The 11,430-nt window shown below is 38.3% G+C and overlaps 1 pseudogene; it reads right to left on the reverse strand.

The window, feature by feature from the left end:
- Positions 1-3,538: 3,538 nt before the first annotated feature.
- Positions 3,539-4,002, reverse strand: LOC101347114 (60S ribosomal protein L23a pseudogene; annotated as a pseudogene).
- Between the last annotated feature and the right edge of the window lie 7,428 nt (positions 4,003-11,430).

Here is an 11,430-nt window from a genome sequence, read left to right on the forward strand (position 1 = left end):
TTACATTTGCAACAACGTTCATCATATGAAAAACAGTTAACTTTCAACCTTAACATAATAAATCTATTCTTGATATACTCCTCTCTCCCCCATTTCTGTTGGTGTGCCTCTATTAACATCAATATACAACCTATATTTGATGTTTACTTTGTACTTATTTCTTACAAAGTTGATGGTGTATTGTTTGCAGGATGTAATTATTGAGTTTATTCCCTAAAAATATCATATACTTGGTCCTTATGATTGCCCTTGTAAAACTCTCTATTATTTATTTAATTATTTTCCCCATGTACAGATGCAAGTATTTATTTAATGCCCTTGCCTTTCCTTTTGGAATACTCCCTTGGGTAACACTTGCAAAGCTGATCTGGTAGTTGAAAATCCCTGGAGCTTCTGTTTGGGAATGTCTTGATTTCCCTGTCATTTGTGAATGACAGCTTTGCTGGGTAAAGAATTATTAGTTGGCAATTGTTTTCATTCAGTATTTTACATATGTTGCTCCATTGGCTCCTGGTCTGTAGAATTTCTGGGGAGAAATCTGCACTGATTCTTATGAAAGACCCTTGACATTTTCCCTCTTTGTCTTCGGTTTTCAAGAATTTTATTAGGCTATGTTGTGCAGTTGTTCTTTTAATGTTTCTTCTAATTGAGGTTCATTTGGCTTCCTGTATTTGCAGGCTTGCTTCTTTGTTCAGGTCTTGGAAATTCTCTCTGATTATCTTTTGGAAACTTGTTTCTGTGCCTTTATGGTTGTCATGCTGCTCTGGGATTTCTTACTTGTTACATTTCTTAATTCAATCCCGTATTTCCATTTGGGTTTGTTTGCTTTTCTTTGTTCTTTTCTCTTGAAACTTGTTAAGTGTTGTTGTTTTGTCTTCTAGTTTTTTAATTCTCTTTTCAGTCAGTTCAGCTCCATTGTTGAGTGTTTTTCTTGCTTTTTCTAATTCATTTGCTTTATTCTTCAGTTCCAGTAGTTCTTTTTTGCTTTTTTTTATGTTTTGAATTTCCTTGTCGAGTCTTTGATTTTGCTTCTCTATTTGTTTCCTTACCTCTGATAGTTTGTTTTCTGTGTGCTTTTTACTTTCTTTAGACATATTTAGCACTGTAGTCTGAAAATTTCCATTCCCTCTCTTAGGCTGGCCTCCATAGGAGAAATTTCCGCTTCTTTGTATTTTGTTTTTGCTTGGTTGTTCTTCTTTTGTGATTTTGTTTGTTTTACTATTTCTTTGTTGAACCTAGGACTTTTTTTTTTTTTACTTTAAATTTTGTACTCTGGTTATTATGGGAAAATTTTCTAATTGGGCTGCCTGGTATCACAGTGGCCAAGTGTCCAGCTGCCAACTGAAAGGCCAGGGCACACACCCACAAGCCACTCCATGGGAGAAAGAGAAAGATGCAGCAGCCTACCTCTGTAAATACTCACAGCACTGGAAACCCCACAGAACAGCTTCATTCTGCCCCACAGTGTCTCTACAAGTCAGAATTGACCCAGCAGCAGTGGGCCTATTAACTTCTCCTGAGAACCACTACAGGGCATTCTTATTTTTAGGTTTTTTTTCAGTGCTGATCAGGAGTTCCGGATGCTTAATCTCTGGAATTCAATAGGTATGAGCAGGGCAGGGGTGATTTAACTAGTATCAGATGCTGACATAAGCAGTGGGGTTTGATTTTCCTTTGGTGAAAATGGGGGACTCTCTATAGCTTTCCTTCATGGGTACCCCTGCCCAGGCTTTTCCACAGTGTCCCACTGTGGGCAGGGCTCTAGCCATTTCCTTCTGTGTTGCCTGTTAGTCTGAAGTATTCTCATCACCCTACTGCTCTTGTATTTGCTTCTGTTCCTAGTGTCCATCCATCTTGGTCTTCAGCAAGACTCAATAGCACTCTCTCACAGCTCCACAGTCTCGCCCTGCCCCCTCCCAAGTGCATGGCCCGTGAATTCCCATGGCCAATTTATGCCGCCTTAAAAATTGGGCTATAGCTTCCTCAGATTAGCTCCTTTTATGTAGTCCCTGTTTGGGGTGTTGCCAAGCCCCATCCCAAAATGGCTATGATGAGCGAGTGAGTGCTCCAGATGTTAGCAGATTGGTTCTCCCAGCTTCTGTACTGTTCTCGTTCTTCTCCCCTGCTTCAGGGCTCACCTCAACTCTTCAATACCTCAGCTGTTGTCCAGAGTTCTGAGATCTGTCTGTGCTTATTTTTATTTGTTATTCACTGGGTTAGTTGTACCAGGCTGTTTTGACTATTATGGCTGTAAAATAGATGCTGAGGTAAGGTAGTGTGAGGTCTCCTAGTTTGTTCTTTTTCTTCAATAATGCTTTGCTTATAAAGAACCTCTTTCCTTTCCGTAAAAACTTGGTGCTTAGTTTTTTCCATCTCGACAAAGATCGGAATTGTGTTATATCTGTAGATCACTTTAGGTAGAATTGACATTTTCACAATGTTGAGTCTTCCTATCCATGACCATGGTATGCTTTTCCATTTATGTAGGTCTGTTTTGATTTCTTACAATAGTGTTTTGTAATTTTATTTGTATAGGTCTTTTACATCCTGATTAGATTTATTCCTAAGCATTTTATCTTTTTAGGGGCTATTATAAATGAGATTGTTTTCCTGATTTCCTTTTCAAAGTTCTCTTTGTTGTGGTATAGGAATCCAACTGATTTTTGTATGTTGATCTTATATCCTGCTTCTCTGCTGTATCTTTCTATTAGTTCCAGTAGTTTTCTTGTGGAATCCTTGGGTTTCTGTTGGATAGTATTATCTGCAAATAGGGATAGTTTTACTCTTCCTTTCCAGTTTGGATGTCCTGTATTTATTTTTCTTGCCTTATTGCTCCAGCTAAGACTTCCAGAAAAATGTTAAATAGGAGTTGTGATAAAGGGCATCCCTGTCTTGTTCCCATTCTCAGGGGGAATGTTTTCAGCCTCTCTCCCTTGAGAATGATATTGATTGCTCATTTTGCATAGACGCCCTTTATTCTGTAGAGGAATTGGCCTTCTGTTCCTATCTTATTGAGAATTTTTATCAGGAAAGGATGTTGGACTTTATCAAATGCCTTTTCTGTGTCCATTGAGATGATCTTGTGATACTTTTGTTCTGTTTACATGGTGAATTATATTAATTGATTTTCTAATGATGAAGCATCCTTGCATCCTGGTATGAATCTCACTTGGTGGCAGTGTATTATTTTTTTGATATGATGCTGAATTCTATTGGCTATAATTTTGTTGAGAGTTTTTGCATCTATATTCATAAGAGACATTGGCTTGTAATTTTCTTTTTTTGTGGTATCTTTGCCTGGCTCTAGTATCAGGGTTATACTGGCTTCATAAAATGAACTCAGGAGTATTCCTTTACTTTTCTATGCTCTGAAATAGTTTGAGTAGTACTGGTGTGAGCTCTTGTCTGAATGTTTGGTAGTACACTGAAGTGAAACCATCTGGGCCAGGGCTGTTTTGTGTTGGGAAGGTTGTTTTTTTTTTTTTTTTTTTTTTTTTGGTGAAAACTTTATATTTAGAATTGGGCAGCTGGACTCAGTTTAGATTATCGCAATTCTGTTGGCAACATCCAAACACCATAGTCAGGAGCCGGTTGAACATATGCCTTCTTCCTTCCATCAGGTTTGATCAAGGAGTTGACCTTGGCCACACCAATGTCATACAGCTTCTTCACAGCCTGTTTGATCTGGTACTTGTTGGCTTTGATATCCACAATGAACACAAGTGTGTTATTATCTTCTATCTTCTTCATAGCTGACTCAGTGGTCAGAGGGCATAATGGTCAAGTTTGTTTCTCCTGGGGGTGCTCTTCCAAGGATATTTGGGTTTCCTTCACAGCCTCAGTGTCTTGGGTCGCTGGAAAGTGGGTGAAATGTGGATCTTCTTGTTTTTGGTGACTGTGGACGCCTTTCAGCACTGCCTTCTTGGCCTTCAATGCCTTTGCTTTGGCTTTAGTTTTGGGAGGGGCAGGGGCTTCCTTCTTCGCTTTTGGCACCATCTTCATAAAAAGCTTTTTTTGTTTGTTTTTATTACCTCTGCAATCTCTTCTCTTGTTATGGGTCTGTTCAGATTTTCTCTCCAGTTTGTTAGTTTAGGTAGGTATTGTGTTTCTAGAAATTGAGACATTTCCTCTGGATTCTCAATTTTGTTGGAGTATAATTTTTTCATAGTATTCTGTTATGATCCTTTTTATTTTAATTGGGTGTGTTGTAATGTCACCCATCTCATTTCTTATTTGGGTTATTTTCTTCCTCTCTAGTTTTTCTTTTGTCAGTTTGGTCAATGGTTTGTTGATTTTATTGATCTTTTCCAAGAACTAAGTTTTGGTCTTGTTGATTCTATTGTTTTTTCAGTTCTCTATTTCATTTATTTCTGTTCTAATCTGTATTATTTCCTTTTCCTGGTGACTGTGGACTTTTTTTGCTGTTCTCTTTCTATTTGTTCGAGTTGTAAGGCTAATATTTTTATTTTGATCCATTATTCTTTTTTGATGTATGCATTTATTGGTCTGAACTGACCTCTGAGCATTGCCTGTGCTGTGTCCCAAAGGTTTTGGTAAGATGTGTTTTCATTCTCATTTGATTCTAAGAAGTTTTTGATTCCCTCTTTGACTTCTATTATCCACTTGTTTTTAAGCAAAGTGTTATTCAGTTTCCATGTATTTAATTTTTTTCCCTTTCTTTTCATGTTATTGGTTTTTACTTATACGGTGTTTTAACCACAGAAGAAGCTTTGTATTTTTTGATGTTTTGTATTTTATTGAGAGTTGCATTATGTCCTAAAATGTGATCTATTCTGGAGAATGTTCCATGTGCTTTGGAAAAGAATGTATACTTTGCTGCTGTTGGGTGGAGAAGTCTATATATATATATATATATCAGGTCAAGTTGATTGATTTTGATCTTTATATCTTCTGTATCTTTTTTGAGTTTCTTTCTAGATGTTCTGTCCATTATTGAGAGAGGTGTGTTGAAGTCTCTTACTATTATTGTGGAACTGTCAATTTCTCTTTTCAGTGCTGATAGAGTTTGTTTTATGTATTTTGGAGGCCTGTCGTTGTGTACATATATATTAAGGTTATATCTTCTTGGATAATTGTCCCAGTAATAATTATATAATGACGTTTCTTGTCTTTTATAGTTGATTTTGCCTGAAAGTCTATTTTATCTGAGATTAGTATTGTAACTTTTGCCCTTTTTTGGTCACTGTTTGCTTGATATTTTTTCCATTCTTTGATTTTTAATATATTTATTTCTTTGCTTCCAAGGTGTGTCTCTTTTAGACAGCATATTAATAGATCATGTTTTTTTCTCTATACTGCCACTCTCTTTCTCTTTACAGGCACATTTAATCTTTTTACAGTCAGTGTAATTATTGAGAGGTATGATTTTATTGCTGTCATACTGTTATGTTTTTTTGTGTGTGCTGATGTTTTCTTTGTTCCTCTTACTCTTCTGTGCTGAGTTCCTTTTGTTTGTGGATTTTCTTTTCCTTTGTTTTTATAGATTTTGTGCTTACTCAGACTTTATGTTTTTCTTCCTTTTTATTCTTATGAGTAGATTTGTTAGCTTTCTTTGGTGATACCTTGAAATTTTTAAATGCTTATCTTCATAAGTTTGAACCAGTCTTCTGTTATTTGATATTGCCTTGACTTTCTCTCCATTTGAAAGTTCCATATCTACACCATTTATTCCCCCTTTTATTGTTTTGACATGGTTGTCATTTACCTATTGACATCTCTGTTTCCTTGTTTTAAGTCTTCTAGGTTTAGTTTTCTTTTGTTTTTTGATTGAGAGTTATTTACCTAGGCTGGTATTTGGCTGATGCTGTCCTTCATCCTAGACTCAGTTTGTTGTCTGATGTGGTGGTTCTCTAAATGAAGGACTTCCTTTAATATTTCTTGAAAGTTTGGTTTGGTTTTTACAAATTCCCTTAATTTCTGTTTATTTGGAAATGTCCTGATTTCACCATCATATTTGAGAAAGAGTTTTGCAGGATATATTATTTTGATTGACAGTTTTTTTCTTTCAAGGTTTTATATATGTCATCACATTGCCTTCTTGCCTGCATACTTTCTTCCAAGTAATCAGAGCTTAGTTTTATTTTTTCCCCTTTGTAAGTGACTGTGTTTTTCCCAAGCTGCTCTCAGGATTCTTTCTTTGTCTTTGTTTTGGCAAATGTGATTATGATGTGTCTTGGTTACTCTCTTTTGGGGTCTATCCTATATGGGGTTCTTTGAGCTTTTTGAATGCTCAGTTTTATTCTTTAGTGATATTTGGGAAGTTTTCTAACAACAAATCTTCAATGATCCTCTCTGTGTCTTCTGTTTTCTTCCTCTGTTCTGGAACTCCGAGCATGCACAAAATTTATGCTCTTGATTGTGTAACCACATAATTATTAGGTTTTCTTCATTCTTTTCTCTGAATTTTCCTAAAACAAAGTGGGGCCCATAGATTTATCTTCAATCTTTCTGATTTTGTCTTCCATTGTTTCAAATTTAGTCCTAATATCTTCTATTGAGTTGTCTATTTCTGAAATTTTGTTTTTACATTTTGGATTTCTAGTTGCTGTTTTTGTATGATTTCTAATTGTTTATTTATTTTTACATTTGTTGTTGTATTATTATTATCCTGAATTCTTCTATTTTTTTGTCAGTGTTCTTGATTTTGGCTATGTTTTTGTTGGTTTTGTCTGTATTTTCCAGGATTTTGTCTATTTTTTCCTTTGGTTTCTCAGGGTTTTCCTTGATCATTTTCCAGATCTCTTGGAAAGCCCTAAATAGTGGTCTTTTGAATTTTTTATGATGTAGTTTCACCACCTTTTCTTCTACCTGAAATTCATCTGTTTATTTTGATCACTTGCTGGAGTTGTCTTGTCCTGCTTTTCTATATGTTTTGATATTGTATGCTGTCTCTGACACATTGTTGTTATCAAGTGCTGTTGAGTTGATTCCGACTCATAGCAACCCTATGTATAACAGAAATAAGCACTGCACAGTCCTGCACTATTCTCACAATTGTTGCTATTCTTGAGCCCATTGTTGTAGAGACTGTGTCCATAAATTTCATTGAAGATCTTCCTCTTTTTCACTCACCCTCTACTTTACCAAACAGGATGTCTTTCTCCAGGGGCTGATCCCTCCTGATAACATGCCCAAAGTATGTTGAAAGATAGTCTTGCCATCCTTGCTTCTAAGGAGCATGCTGGTTGTACTTCTTCAAAGACAGAGTTGTTCGTTCTTTTGGCAGTCCATGATATATTAAATATTCTTTACCAACACCGTAACTCAAAGGTGTCAGTTTTTCTGTCTTCCTTATTCATTGTTCAGCTCTAGTGTACATATAAGACAATTGAAGACACCATGGCTTGCATCAGGTGCACTTCAGTCATCAAGGTGACATCTTTGTTTTTCAATACTTTAAAGAGATCTTTTGCAGCAGATTTGCTCAAAACAATGTGCGGCTTGATTTCTTGACTGCTGCTTCCTTGGGCATTGATTGTGAATCCAAGTAAAATGAAATCCTTGACAACTTCAATCTTTTCTCTGTTTATCATGATATTGCTTATTGGTCCAGTTGTGATGAGGAGTTTTGTTTTCTTTATTTGAGGTGTAATCCAAACTAAGGCTATGATTTTTTTATCTTCATCAGTAAGTACTTCAAGTCCTCTTCACTTTCAGCAGGTAAGGTTAAGTCATCAGCACAATGTAGGTTGTTAATGAGTCTTCCTCCAATCCTGATGCTCTGTTCTTTATATAGTCCAGCTTCTCAGATTATTTGCTCAGAAAATAGATTGAATAAGTATGGTGAAATCATACAACCCTGATGCACACCTTTCCTGACTTTAAGCCACTCAGTATCCCCTTGTTCTGTCTGAATGACTGCTTCTTGATCCACGTGCAGGTTTCTCATGAACACACTTAAGTGTTTTGGAATTTCTGTTCTTCACAATGTTATCCATAATTTGTTAGGATCCACACAGCCGAATGCTTTTGTGTAGTCAATAAAACACAGGTAAACATCTTTCTGGTATTGTCTGCTTTCAGCCAGGATCCATCTGACATCAGTAATGATATCCCTGGTTCCTTATCCTCTTCTGAATCTGGCTTGAATTTCTGGCAGTTCTCTGTCAATGTACTGCTGCAACCACTTTTGGATGATCTTCAGCAAAATTTTACTTGTGTGCAATATTAATGATATTATTTGATAATTTCCACATTTGGTTGGATCACCTGTCTTGGGAATAAGTGTAAATATGGATCACTTCCAGTCAGTTGGCCAGGCAGCTGTCTTCCAAATTTCTTGGCATAGACGAGAAATCACTTCTGGCATTGCACCCATTTGTTGAAACATCTCAATTGATATTCTGTCGATTCCTGAAGCCTCATTTTTCACCAATTCCTTCAGTGCAGCTTGGACCTCTTCCTGTAGTACTATAGGTTCCTAATCATACGCTGTCTCCTGAAATGCATGAATGTCAACCAATTCTTTTTGGTACAGTGACTCTGTGTATTTCTTCCATCTTCTTTTGATGCTTCCTTCATTGTTTAATATTTTCCCAGTAGAATCCTTCAGTATTGCCACTCGAGGCTTGAATTTCTCTTCAGTTCTCTCAATTGAGAAATGCCGAGCATGTTCTCCCCTTTTGGTTTTCTAACTTCAGGTCTTTGCACTTGTCATTATAATACTTTATTTGGTCTTCTTGAGCCTCCCTTTGAACTCTTCTGTTCAGCTCTTTTACTTCTTCAATTTTTCCTTTCGCTTTAGCTACTTGACATTCAAGAGCAACTTTCAGTCTCTTCTCATATTCATTTTGGTCTTTTCTTTCTTTCTTATCTTTTTAATGACCTCTTCCTGTCTTCATGTATGATGTCCTTGATGTCATTCCACAACTTGTCTGGTCTTCAGTCATTACTGTTGGATGTGTGAAATCTATTCTTGAGATGGTCTCTAAATTCAGGTGGAATATACTCAAGGTTGTACTTTGGCTCTCATGGACTTGTTCTAATTTTCTTCAGTATCAACTTGAACTTGCATATGAGCAGTTGAAAGTCTGTTCCACAGTCAGCCTCTGGCCTTGTTCTGATGACATTGAGCTTTTCCATCGTCTCTCTCCACAGATGTAGTTGATTTGATTCCTGTATATTTCCTCTGGTGAGGTCCACGTGTATAGTCATTGTTTATGTTGTTGAAAAAGGGTATTTTCAATGAAGAAGTTGTTGGTCTTGCAAAATTCTATCATGCGGTCTCCAGCATTATTTCTATCACTAAAGCCATATTTTCCAACTACATATCCTCCTTCTGTTTCCAACTTTTGCTTTCCAATCACCAGTAATTATCAATGCATCTTGATTTTTTGTTTGATCAATTTCAGACTGCACGCGTTGGTAAAAGTCTTCAATTTCTTCATCTTTACCTTAATGGTTGATACAAAAATTTGAATAATAGTCACATTAGCTGGTCTTCCTTGTACGTGCAAATATGTTATATTATCACTGACAGCATTGCATTTCAGGATAGATCTAGAAATGTTCTTTTTGATGATGAGTGCAACACCATTCCTCTTTAATTTGTCATTCCCAGCACAGTAGGCCATATGATTTCTGATTCAAAAGGGCCTTTATCCATCCATTTCAGCTCACTAATGCCTAGGATATCAATGTTTATACATTCCATTTCATTTTTGACAATTTCCAATTTTCCTAGATTCATACTTTGTACATTCCATGTCCTGATTATTAATGAATGTTTGCAGCTCTTTCTTCTCATTTTGAGTAAGTCTACATCAGCAAATGAAGGTCCTGAAAGCTTGACTCCATTCACTTCATTAAGGTTGACTACTTTGAGGAGGCAGCTCTTCCCCAGTCGTCTTTTAGTGCCTTCCAACCTGAGGGGCTCATCTTCTGACACTATATCAGACAATGTTCTGCTACTATTCATAAGTTTTCACTGGCTAATTCCTTTCAGAAGTAGACCACCAAGTCCTTCTTCCTCATCTGTCCTGACTAACTGGAAGTTCAGCTGAAACTTGTTTGCCATTGATGACCCTGCTGGTATTTGAATACCGGTGGCATAGCTTCCAGCATCACAGCAAAATATAAACCCCCATAGTATGAGAAAATGACAGACGTGTGAGGAATCTGAGACACCAAGGTACTACTTTCTATATTTATTGATTGTGTGTTCATTTGTTTTGTCCTGCTTTGTTTTGTTTTCTTATGTCAGGGCTGGAGGGCCGGGTGTGTTTTTTTACTTGCTCATCTATGGGTACAATGACTCTTCACACTTTGTCTGTGTAGGCAGGGCAACAGCAAACAGGGCAACGCAGCTTTGATGTACACTGGTTTGCCGAGGTGACTGATGGTGGACTAGGCAGGCACTGTCTGCCTCCTGGTTTTGCTCCAGTGGTGTAACAGCATTCCTAGCCCTTCACCAGTGAGAAGGTGTTGGATAGGGATTGGTACATGCTCGCTTCCTTCATTCAGCAGATGGTCAAATGGTGGGAGGGGAGGAATGGTGTTAGCCTGTTGCAGCAGTGGGCCTGAGCTGAGGAAGCTGTAGCAGGAAAGGGGGATGCCATATGCGGCTTGGTAGGGGGAATAAAGAAAAGAAAAAGAAAAAAAAGGTTAGCTGGTGGGCAGGTTTGGTGCAGACCTGGGCGCCTGCGGAATGGGTGTGTGTGGTGTCATACAAAGAAAAAATAAAAAAAATGATGCAGCAGAATCCAGTGAGTAGGGATGGGGCAGACCCAGGGTGGCAGTGGGCTGATGGCTCTCTAACCACGGAGGTGTGGCATGGCCTGGTGGTTGGGTGTAGAGGTGGCATACGGGGCTAAGTGGGAGGTAGAAAGAAAAGAAAAGGAAACAATTGGTCAATGGGGGCTGACAGATAGGGGCAGGGAGGACCTGGGGCAGTGGTGGGCCAGTAGGTCTCTACCCATGGCAGTGCTGCAAGGTTCAGTGGGAAGAGGTAGAGGTGGCATACAGGGATAGGCTGTGGGGTGGAGGAGAGAAAAAAATGAAGAAACAAAAGCACACTGCAGCAGCCAGCGGGTGGGGGCGGGGTGGAGTTGGGATGGTGGTGAGCCTGTGGCTCTCTAGTGATCACTGTGTGGCATGGCCCCGAAGGAAGGGATAGAGGTGGTGTAAGGGGCTGAGGTGATGTAAGGAGTTAGGTGGGAGGGAGAAAGAAAAAGAGGAAAGGGAAAAATAAAATGGTGCAGCTGATGATGGTGAGTGGAGGAGGGGGGACCCAGACTGGTGGCAGGCCAGTAGCTCTCTATCTTTGGTGGCACGGAGTGGCCTGGTGGGAAGAGGTAGAGGTGCTGTACTGGACTAGGTGGGAGGGAGAAAGAAAAGGAAGTAACATAAAAAATAAAAATTAAAAAAAAGGAGAAAATGGTGTGGTAGGAGCCGGCAGGTGAGGGTGGGGCA

This window comes from Trichechus manatus, unplaced genomic scaffold (assembly GCF_000243295.1).
Source record: "Trichechus manatus latirostris isolate Lorelei unplaced genomic scaffold, TriManLat1.0 scaffold00180, whole genome shotgun sequence".
Classification (NCBI taxonomy): Eukaryota; Metazoa; Chordata; class Mammalia; order Sirenia; family Trichechidae; genus Trichechus; species Trichechus manatus.